The sequence below is a fragment of the Neofelis nebulosa genome, chromosome 12, assembly GCF_028018385.1.
Source record: "Neofelis nebulosa isolate mNeoNeb1 chromosome 12, mNeoNeb1.pri, whole genome shotgun sequence".
In the NCBI taxonomy this organism is placed as follows: Eukaryota; Metazoa; Chordata; class Mammalia; order Carnivora; family Felidae; genus Neofelis; species Neofelis nebulosa.
Window position 1 is genome coordinate 4,613,481 of NC_080793.1, and position 12,224 is coordinate 4,625,704.

The window sequence follows — 12,224 nt, forward strand, 5'->3', positions numbered from 1 at the left end:
CGCGAGTCCAGGAGGGATGTGGAAGGAGGAGGAGGGCAGGGTAGACCGGACACGTGTCAAATGCAGATCCGGGAGAAGAGAAGACCGTGAGGGGAGCCGTGAGTGTGATTCGGGGTGTGCCCGCTCTGCGGAGGCCCCTGGCGGATGGCACGAAGACAGCGGGCGGAAGAGAGATGCCCGGCGGGCAGCCCCCGCGGGGGTGAGGCCCAGAGCCTGGAAACAGCCCCAGTTTAGAGGCAGAAAAGAGCCAAAGGGGAAGCTGCGTGTCGGGTCTGTACTTGGGAGGACGCAGAGGAGGAAGAGTGGACCCGGAGAGGGGGGAGAAGACCCCGCCCCTGTCCCACGGGAGACCAGAGCAGGGAACAAATACAGTTGTTTGGAACACTCTGGCCTGTGCGGTATTGGAGCGCCTGTCCCAGTTCTGGGCACCCCGCTTCTCGGTAGGCACGCTTTTCGGCGGTTTGTCTTCATGTGTAGACGCCATTCCCCAGCAGAGGAGTGGAAGGTGAACGTCCTAGACACACCCAGGCCTGGATTCCCCTCCACGCTGCTTTCAGTTACTCTCAGCCGGCGAGGCCCCGCTAGGAGCTAAGGGTGCAGGCCCAGGCCTGGGTTCTCGCCGGCCGCACAACCTAGCGCTTGCCGAGCACCAGTTCCAGGCCATTTCCTGAAATACACGCCGCGGTCCTGACTCCCAGCTCACCCAGCAAGACGCCAGCCCATCGGTTGGCTCCCAGCGCGCGCCAGCGGTCCCAGGGTCCGTTTCTACTGCCCCTTCACTCTCCGTCCTCTCCCTCGGGGGCCCTTCCCTGTCCAGGACCTCGGCGAGCCCTCCCATCTGCCCTCCCTGCACCTGAGAGCCGAATATTTCCAGAAGAAAACCACACGGTCGGGCTGGTTGGTTTCACTTTAATGGCTGTCAACCTCAAACAGACACAGCATCACCAGAGGATCCGACTTTGAGTCTCTGTTACGTTTGCTGTGCCTTCCCCACGTCAGCTGTTACACCTTCAACCCTCCCACGCCCCTCTTCTGGCCTTTTCATGATTCACTGAGCAAATGGAAGGCGGCAGACATCAGCTTCCCTGCACCAACCAGGCAAACCTACCTCTGTCTGCACCGAATTCCTCCTGCCGGAAGCTGCGCCCTGCACCTGAGGCCTGCGGCCTGTCCCTTACCCTGTCTCGGAAATTGTGTTCATTTGCTCAGCCCGCTCCTGAATTCTGGAGCTCTGGACTGTCATCCCCATAGATACGCGCCCACACTGCCCATCTTTAAATATGTATGTAACAGGCGTGTATTTATACAAGTTTGGAATCAGGACTTTCTGCCGTGTTCCTCCCACTGCACCCAACCTCTAAAGTTCGGGTTCCTCGGGCTGTTGTGGGCTCTCTTCAGGTTCTCAGTGCCTTGAAATAACATCTACATGCTTATGGCCCCCAGCCATGTGGTTACGGGTCAGATTCTCCCCCGAACTCCAGGCTAAGAAACACATCTGCCTGGGTCGCCTAGCTGGCTGGGTGGGCAGAGCGTGCGACTCTTGATCTCGGGGTCGTGAGTTTGAGCCCCGTGTTGGGGGTAGAGATTACTTAATAAATAAAGGTTTTTAAAAAAGAGAAAAAAACGTATCTGCCTGCTTGTGGTCTCCCTTCAGGTGTCTCCTATCTCAAGCTTGGCATGTTACAATTTTCCAGTCGCCCACACTCACCTCAAAGTGTGTCACCGGCCCCAGGCTGACTCATTTCTGCCAGTGGTATCGCTGTTCACGGAGTTCAAATCGGAAACCTAGGAACCATCCACCCTTGCTGCTGCCATACCTACATCCAGTCCATTAGCAAACGCCATCAATTCTGCCTCCAGTCAGTCTGGAATCTCTCCACCCCCACCACCATCGACCACCGTCTCAGACATTATCCTCTCCGAACTACACTTCTCTCCCTTCTTCCACTCTGGGCCCCTCTCCAGCCTCCTCCCACAGCTGCAAATTGGTCCTGTCACCCCACCCCCCCCCCCCCCCCCCCCGTCTAAAAGCCTCGTCGCGGTTTCCCACCACACCGTGGGTAATGGTCAAGTTGAGTCACAGTGTCTGCAAAGGTGTGAGTCTCAGTGCTAAGATCAACATGTCCTCACGGCTACACTCCTTTCTAGAGGCTCTAGGAGAATCGGCTTCCTGCTCGTTTGGCTTTTTTGGAACAATTCAGGTCCTTGTGGTTACAGAACTGGTTTCTTGCTGGATGTAAACGCAGTGTGATTCCCAGCTCCTAGAGGCTACTGCGTGCCTCAGCTTGGGATTCCCTTCCTCTGTCCTCTGAGCCAGCAAAGAGGCCGAATGCTCACGTAGTATCCCTTTGACACCCGCTCCCCCCCACCCCCCCCACCCCCGCTTCTGCCTCAGTCCTTAGCTTATAAACCCCTAACTAGATTGGGCCTACTGGATGATTTCTCTTCTTTAAGATGGTGTCGCGACCGGCGCAACAAACACCGAGATCAGGGTCCTGAGGGTAGGGGAATGTAAGAAAGAAAAGAGAAGCCAGTTTGGGAACAGGAGGGTCCCCTGGGCTGATGGCCCGGGTGACGGCTTTATTGTTGCTGTACACAATCTTTTATATCAAGACTCTTATGGGTCAGGCCATTCTAAGAATAAACAGGTTTCACGTGATCGCTGCCAGCCAAAACATTTAGTTCTGTGTACCTTGTGAATTTTCTAAACGGGTCACAGCAAGACCTTGTTGATAAGATTGCTAGCAAAACACAGTTCCCATGTTTGTTTCTATTTGACCCGGGGTAGAAAAGGGGGGTAACATTACTGCCAACACCCACAGACCACAGGCTTCAGGAATTAGCTTTCTCAGCCTCGACAAGGCTTTCGTATGCCTTTGCAAGTGGGGGAATGGGAGGGGGAACCACCGGGTTGGCTGAGTCAACAGGGAGCCATAGCTCGACCCGGTCTCAGCCTGGCACCGGGGTCCGGTCTCCCACAAGATGGTCTGCTTAGCAGCCTTACTTGTATCTGCAGACCTTAAGTTCCTTTTGTCTTGTAATGTAATAACAGTCACTGACTCCGGGGATTAGGATGTGGTCATCCCTGGGGGGACCATTATTCAGCCTGCCACAGTCACCGTTAATAGTAACGTTAGAAAGTATTACCTTCCTAGGAATGAATCTATTAGAACACGCGCATGTCCTCTGTGCAAAAGAACTATACCATTGGAAGAGAAATTAAGGCTGTTGACTCTCCTTGAGGTAGAATTTTGAAGCTCTCTGTGTGTTAGAGCTCTTCCTGGTTTTGGACCAACCCCAGAATAAAGAAAAGCCACATTTTGTACACACACAGTTGCTCCGCTACGTTCTTGAATTTCAACAGCTCACGCGAGGAAATTTAAGCAGGGAGATTCCGTTCTTGAAGAATCCAGGTGAATTTCTGTGAACTGTCTTGCAATATCGTAAACCCACCGTTGAATGCAAATGTTTTGATGCGGTGCTTAAATCGTAACTTTCAGAGTGTAAATTATCACGAGCATAGCACGTGACTCCAACAAAGGTACGCTTTTCTCGTATCAGAGACGACTCTATCGGTTTAGTGAAATGCTGTGACCTGGGAAAGGTATTCCCTTTGGAATTGTGCTCCCAAAAGTCTTTGTGATTTAGCAAGCTGTCCTGTGGGCTGGTTATGCTAACCGAAAACATTAGGTCGTTCTCTTGAGTTTCGCAGCACTGTATGCTTTAAACAGAAGCCTGGCTCTTTGCATCTTCTCTCAGTTCACACTTGCCTAACTAAAATTGCCACGTGTCAAAAGCACGCTCCTGTAATTGCCGAGGCATGAAATGCCAGGCTAGTGGAATCTAGTTACTTCTGGAAGTACTCGTGACCACACAGCACCTTTCTTACACGAAGGAGCCGTGCCTCATTTGAAATTACTGAAATCACGTCTTCACGTAAGGCATAAATCCCAGGTACTTAATGCTTCCGACGTTAACGGTGCCACTGTAAGAGGGGGCAGGAGAAACAGAAAAAGGAAAAAGATTGATAGAAACTAATCATTAAGTGAATTTCACTGCAGCTTATATTTATGGGAGATCATTTTGGTTGCCAAAGGGGGCTGCGGTCTGGGAAACAATTCAGTGAAGATATTGTGTTACATGTTTTATAGCAGATAATTCTCAGCCGTTACATCAGTGGGCCAGGATTTCCTGAACAGAGTATCGCAGCCTGATAGGCTTAAACAGAAGAAAATCGTGTTCCCATGGTTGGGAAGGCTGCAGTTCCCAGATGAAGGTGCCTGCACGGTTGGTTTCTGGTGAGCCCTCTCCTTGACTGGCGGATGGCACCTTCTCGCTGTGTCTTCTGTGGATTTTGTTCTATGTGCCCTCCTGGCGTCTCTTCCTCTTCTTAACGTTTATCTTTGAGAGAGAGACGGAGACAGAGCGAGAGCGAGGGAGGGGCACAGAGAGAGGGAGACAAAATCCAAAGCAGTTGGCTGAGCGGCTGAGCGTCCAACTTCGCCTCAAGGTCATGATCTCACGGTTCATGAGTTTGAGCCCTGCATCAGGCTCTCTGCTATCAGCACAGAGCCCGCTTTGGATCCCCTGTCCCCCTCTCTCTCCCGCTCTCCCGCTTGCGCTCTCTCTCTCTCTCTCTCTCTCTCTCTCTCTCTGTCTCAAACTAAAAAACAAAACAAAACAAAACAAAAAGGAAGATATAGTATATTTATGGATCAGAAGACTCAATTGTAAAGAAGCTAATTCTCCCCAAATTGATCTGTAGACTCTATACAATAAAGTAAAAATAGCAATAGAATTTGTTACGACATTAATAAACTAATTCTAAAACTCCTATGGAAAAACAAAAGGTAGCCAATATAGTCTTGGGATAAGACAAGGTGGGAATATTTGCAGGCAAGTTTCAAGAGTTACCATGAATCTACAGTGTAGCACTTCGTGCAAAGACAGACCATTGAAACAAATATAAAGATACTTTATCTACGAGAGCACATGGAATTTGGAATTGTGGGCAATGACATTTTCATCACTGCCCCCTCCCCCCCCCCCCCGCCCCCCCCAGTTTAGCTAGTTGATAAATATTTGGTGAATGAATGGATTGATGGATGCAGAGGTGAGCTCCCGTGAACTTGCTAAGCCTCAGGTCCAGGGGCCATTGTTTGCAAGGGCACTTCCTCACTGCTAAGACGGGAAGCTCCCTTAGCTCATTCACAAGGTCAAGTTTCTTGAAGTTGCTACTTAGCAACTTCAAGCCTTCTTGTAATTCTTACAAGCATTTCAAAGCCTTGATGTTTTCACTTCAATCAATTTAAATTTCTACCATTTCTAGGGCAGGTGGCATTGGAGGGTGGCGGACATTTGGGGGATGTGTTTTGGGGGGAATTTCATGGAGAAATACTATTAACGTGAATTTGAAAAGATGCTTCAGAAGGGTTCGATAACATGACCGAGAATTTTATTTAATTTTTTAAAAATTTTTTTAGGGTTTATTCATTTTTTAGAGACAGAGCATGAGTGGGGGAGGGGTAGAGAGAGAGGGAGACACAGAATCCGAAGCAGGCTCCAGGCTCTGAGCTGTCAGCAGAGAGCCTGATGCGGGGCTCGAACCCACGAACTGTGAGATCATGACCTGAGCTAAAGTCAGACGCTCAGCCGACTGAGCCACCCAGGCGCCCCATGACTGAGAATTTTAAGTTCCTGCATTGGAGATGTCCGAAGGGTGCTCTTTTTTGTGCTTTCTTTGATGTGTCTACATACAGAATCCCGTCCCCTGTGTTTAGAGAGAGTTTTACTTCTTCCTGACCATGTCGGTTGCCCGTGACTCCTTTTTCTGCCTAGCTGCTCTGGCTAGAATTTCCAGCAGCGATGAAAGCAGCCAATCTGCTCTTTATCATGTTGAGGAAGTTCCCTTCTATTTCTGGTTTCCTGGGTGTGTTTTTTATCGTGAAAGGAGGTTGGGTTTTGCGAGAGAAGAGGTTTCTTTTCTGCACCGATTGAGATGATCATGTGTTTCCCCCCTCCATTCTATTAATGTGGGGTATTATGTTGACTGATTTTTTTTCCTATGTTGAACAGCCTTGCATTCCCGGGATAAATCCCATTTAGTCATGGTGTGTAACCTTTTTCATATGCTGCTGAGTCTGGTTTGCTAGTATCTTGTTGAGGATTTTACACTATCGTCATAAAGGATGTTGGTCTATAGTCTTTTTTTTTCTTGTGATGTCTTTGGCTTTGATATCAGGGTAATGCTGACCTTGTGGAATGACCTCATGTTCTTTTCTCTCTTATTTTTTTTTTTTTGAAGACTTTGAGGAATACTGGTGTTAATTCTTCTTTAAACATTTGGTAGAATTCACCGGGAAAGCCATCTGTTCCTGAATTTTTCTCTCTTGGGAGGTTTTTAATTACTGATTCAACCCCTTTGATGTTCTAGTGTCACAGGTGAGTGGGAGAGACGCTGGTCCTTGTCTCACTGAGTTGAGGAATGAATCTCGCAGACACTGGAGAGTGAGCAAAACGACAGAGTGTATTGAGCCAAGTACAAAGCTCTCAAGGGTGAGAGGGGTCCCGACTGGGTTGCCGCCAAGGATTTTTGTCCCTGACTTTTTAATGGGACCTTACCAGGAACTGGATACTTAGTTTGTGAGATTCCATCCATGGCGCCTAACACAGGCAGGGCTGGAGTGTGTTTATCCCTTCCCCCCCACCCCAAACCCTCTGCTGCTGCCTCCCACCCTCAGCTGAAGTCAGCCTCCCCAAAGGTCCCTTATCTCTCCCTGCCTACTGTTAACCCTTTCCCTACTCATTCCTCCCCCTGGAATAGGATCCCTCACTGTCATTGGGGACCAAGGACAGTGACAGTTCTGGCTTCTTCAAGCTGAAGAGGGACGGCGTAAGGATATGGCACTCAGAGTCTACCAAGGGTCGGTCAAGCGGTCCCCAGTTATGGCTCCACAGGAAGACTGGCAGGCATGAAGCGGCACAGACATCGGCAGCCACAAAGAGAAAACCACAAATGACTGTGCTGACCAACAAGATGGCGCCTGTAAGATTCTGCCCCCAATTTACAAACCACTCTTCCTTTTTCTCATGTTCAACTGTTGGACATTTGCCGTGATTGTTGTTGAAATTGAACTAAAGAAGTCAATGTTTAACTTGGGCATTTATCTCAGGACCCAATAAAAAGTCATTTGTCAGGGGCGCCTGGGTGGCTCAGTCAGTTGAGCGCCTGACTCTTGGTTTCAGCTCAGGTCATGATCTCACGGTTCGGGAGTTTGAGCTCTGCATCAGTCTCTGCGCTGACAGCACGGAGCCTGCTTTGGATTCTCTCTCTCTCTGCCTCTCTCTCTCTCTCCCTTCCCATCCTCGCTCTCTCTCTCTCTCTCTAAAATAAAATAAAATAAAAAGTCATTTATCGGAAAGGCACCTCCGTATAACAGTTTGTATGGACTGAAACCCTGGATCTGTGGGTATTTCTTACCCTGATGAATGCTATGGGAAGGGTCGAAGGCCATGGGAGGTGAGTCTTCTGGGACAGTTTCCTTAAGTGTTTTTTTAAGATACCATTTACTCGTTCTGCTTTACCAGGGAGTCGAGGTCTCCAAGAGCAGTCCGAGCGATAATCTTTCCTCAGGGCCTTCGACATCTCTTGGCTAATGCCAGCTTTGAAAGAGGGCCCGTTATCACTTTGCAGATTTTTAGGTAAGCTGAACCTGGGCATGATTTTATAAAGCAGAGCTTTTATGACTTCTGTGCTTTTTCCGTTTTGCAGGGGAAGGCCTCTACCCAATTAGAAAAGCATCAGCCCGTACCAACAGATGCTGGAGCCCTTTTGACCTTGGCACCTGCATGCACCCTGATTGCCCGTCTTCTCCTGGATGGCTTCCAGTTCTCTGACTGCCTGGGAGGGCAAGGTCGTGGTTCAAAGGATTGTTTCTAAGACAGACGTCACAGGCTGAAACTACTTGTTGAACTGTCCTTGACAGATTTTTCCTGGTAAATATCTTTTCGGCCGTTCGTTAAGTTTTCTCTCTCCCCAAATGAAAGGCCTGACACAGTATTAATTTAGTCTTCATCTGGGCTAATGTATCTCTTCCCAACAAGGGACTGGGACTTTCAGGCATGATTGAGAATGAGTGAACATTATATTCACCCGAACACAACAGAGGGGTTCTGAAAAGTATTTGGCTAGGACCTTCTCTGAGACACCCTTTACTGTCACCTTATGAGTGGTGAGGTGACCAGGATGGGAAAGGAGGACAGAATAAGTGGCCCCTGTGCCCAGGAGGAAGCTAATTTCAGTCCCCTCTAGCTCCACTCTAACCCGAGACTTCCGTGCCGTAACGATCTTCTGTGTGACGGGGGCAGAGACATAGAACCCTGGGTGCCATCAGTCTTGACGGGTCCCTTGAGGAGGAGACAGACCTCTGGATGTTCATCCACGAGGGCAGTCCCTCTTCCAATGGTCCCCTTTACAGTGGCTTTTAGGGGCATTCTCCCTTAAAATGCCCTGTTTGGCCACACTTAAAACAAGCACCAGGAGCCCCTCGGGTTGGCTGGCCTGCTTGTCCTTCCGTGGCTGCCACCGACAACACAGCCTTTCTGTGACCTCTCCTTTCCTTTGCACGGGTCTCCCCCTGATCTCTATTAAAGAAGACCTAGGGGGCACCTGGGGGGCTCAGTCGGTTAAGTGTCTGACTTCAGCTGGGATCAGGTCATGACCTCGCGGGTCGTGAGTTCGAGCCCCACATTGGGCTCTGTGCTCACGGCTCAGAGCCTGGAGCCTGTTTGATTCTGTGTGTCCCTCTGTCTCTGCCTCTCCCCTTCTCTTGCTCTCTGTCTCTCTCTCTCTCTCTCAAAAATAAATAAATGTGAAGAAGAAGAAGAAGAAGAAGACCCAATTAGCTGCCTTGTCTTCAAAAAGGTGTCCAAAGAGTTGTCTGGGCTCATAGCCAATTTTTGTAACTTTCTCCTAATACCCAGAGCTGACTGAGTCATAAACTTATCTTTTAATATCAATTCCCCCTCTAGGGTGTCAGGGGAAAGTGAAGTATGTTGTATTAAACCTCTCTTAATCTCTCCAAAAAGGTGGAAGGAGGTTCCAAAGGGGCCCCATGAGCTAACTTCAGATAATTTCAGGGCTTAGCCCTAGTCCTCCTCAGGCCTTTCAGAATATACGCCTAGAAGTGTTTCTGTCTCCAAACTCCCAGGGGTCAGTCGTAGTCCCATTTGGGGTCCAGGTGAGCAGCCTGCCTTCCCGTTGGGCAGTCCGCTTCCCCCATTTGTCCTTCTCCAAAATCTCTCATCTGTTCATCCCCAAGGATTCAGCAGCCTGTAGGGTGGCTTATTTCTCTGTGGCTGTGGGGTCTGATTGAGTATTAACATAACATTTCTCCAACAAAGTTCAAACATGTGGGGTAGGTTTGGGAACACTTATACATTAAAAATTTTTTTTTAATGTTTGTTTTTGAGAGAGACAGAGACAGAATGCGAGTGGGTTAGGAGCAGAGAGAGAGGGAGACACAGAATCCGAAGCAGGCTCCAGGCTCTGAGCCGTCAGCACAGAGCCCGACGCGGGGCTCGAACCCACGAGCTGTGAGATCATGACCCGAGCCAAAACCGGGCGCTCAACTGACTGAGCCACCCAGGCACCCCGGAACACTTCTGTATATTGATCAGGGTTGTCTGCAAATTTTCCCAAGTCCTTTTTCCTTTGTTGAAAATCTTGCGAGGAAAGTGGAACGTGGACCTTCGTGGGGCATTTCAGTCAATGTGCCTCCCTTTCAGGGGAAGGACTTCTCATCACTGGCAATCGAGATAAGGAGGACACGTGGTCCTTCCTGAGAAGAGGCCTGGGGGCGAGTCTGCAACCTTGAAAGGGCCTGGAGGTTGGTACCCAACTTACAGGTCTTACATAAGTCTGTCTGGTCCCATAAAGCAAACAAGACTTACACGTAAGGAACTTCTGACCATTTACCCTTTCTTCCACAGCATCGATCTGACCATAAGGTAGTACTGTGCTGAGTACTTCCCTCAGGAGGCCAGGACTCTCCACCCCCCCAGGCGATACTGAGGCCACGCCTGGGAACAACCACCACCACAACAAACTTCATGCACTTCTCTTTGAGCATTTGTAGATCCAATCTTTCCCAATTTTTCAGAACGCCTTCCAGAGGAGTTTCCCAGCTCGAGATCCCGACAGAAGTCAAGAGCCTCCATACCTGGTGTATCAGAGAGGTGACAAGAAGGCGTCCCTACGTATCAGCTCTTGCCGCCTACTAGCGGCGCATGGGAGAAGAAGTCAGCTGCAAAAGAAAGGGAGCAGGGGTCGACAACTGGAAGAATTGTCGCCCCAAACAACTCCTCATTCCCATATTTATTGGGAAAGGGAAAACAATCATCAAAAGACATCAAGATGTATTGCATCGTTCAAAGAGCGTTCTCAAGAGAAGAGCGGAACTTGCTTAAAGCGTGTAGCGGGGGTCATCTAGGGCTGAGCGAGCACAAAGAATCTGCTCAGATCCGTGGCAGGTGATCGTGGTCTCGGAGGAAGTGGAGAAGTACAGACGAAAGCAGGCGGCTGTCCGCCTTGAGCGGGCCAGGCGTTCCCGGCTGCTCGGCTTCGTGACGTACATCAGCCGCCTCTCCAGAGAGACCTTTCAATATACATTTTCTCAAGGCTCTATTATTTCCGGCCTAGCTCTGCATAATGCTTTTTCTCCAATCATCACGTTGTGGTGAGGGGCTGTCACCAGCTCTCCCCATTTTGGAGCAAGGTATCCCTTGATTCGCCTTTCCCAAAGTTAGAGAATGGCCTGACACCTTTGGTTGAAGAAGGATTGGGCCCTCGGGAGTAGCCATTCTGACCCACTGCTTCAGCCCCCACACAACCCTTCCCTTCCCCCTCTGGGTTCGTCTAGATCCCTTAAGTCTTAGGAGTGCAGTGAGGTTGGCCATTCAAGGTTTGTTATTTATAAAGGTGAGTGATGGGTACAGGCAAACAACTGGGGCGATTATGGGGGGGCGGGTGCTGCTGATGGAGGTTTCCCCAGGCCGTGACCCCCAGGGCCAGTCTCCATCCTTTTATGTGTCTCAGGTGCCCATGGGAACCATAGGACAGGTTCAGAGCACTGGATTGCCAGTCCTTACGTGCGCCCCCCAGACAGAGAAAGTCCCTCGCGACCTCATTCTCCGGAGCCTCCTTGGTTGGGCCCTCATTACTTGGTTGTACCAATCTGCTTGCACCCCCAACCCATGGACTCTAGTCCATAAGATTAATTATTTCTTCGCCTCACCCCAAGCATCCTTTCTTCCTGTAGGCCTGATGTCCTATCAGCAGATGGGTCCCGATTGAAGGGTGTAATCCTCGAGACCTGGTAGCACTACAGTTCCTGACTTTTTGTTGCTGAAACAAGAAAGCTTCAATAACAACCCATTAAGGTTCCCGCTTGCTATTGTGCACAAAGAAGGCTCTGGTGGTAGATCTGTGCTCCCACTCTTTTTTGTTTTTAATTTTTGTTAATATTTATTCATTTTTGAGAGAGAGAGAGAGAGAGAGAGACAGAGCACGAGCAGGGAAGGAGCAGAGAGAGAAGGAGACCCAGAGTCCGAAGCGGGCTCCAGGCTCCGAGCCGTCAGCGCAGAGCCCGACGCGGGGCTCGCACTCACGGACCGCGAGCTCGCGACCTGAGCCGAAGTCGGACGCCCAACCGACTGAGCCCCCCGGGCGCCCCTGTGCTCCCATTCTTAATATTCTAAACCCAGGGGATACAAAGGGATGGTTCCACCATTGTCTGCTGATACTCAAAGCCTAGAGTCCTGGCCACATTTAAGCCTGAGTTGTATCTGACAACAAAACACAGATCTCACCAAACGACAGAAAAGCGTGAAAGCTCTCGCTCTCTCCGATCTAGACTATTGTGACAGACACTTTTACAGGGGAGGTCCTGGGAGCTACCCAGACAGCCTTCCCTCCCTAAGTGTCAATATCGGCAGGACCACCTCCGAAACTGCTGCACCCATGAGACGCCCAGGTATTTGGAGAAAGTTATGGGGAATGAAGGAGTGATTCCAGATCCTGGAATGAGTCCCTAATTGCTGGAGCATATTGATCATCAGGGGTTTTAGAAGCCATTTAAGAAGGATAGGCAAAGGAAGAATAAAGGAAGAGGAGAGTGTGGTTAGGTCAACGTTCCAAGGGGGGACTGATGAAACCTTTATCCAGA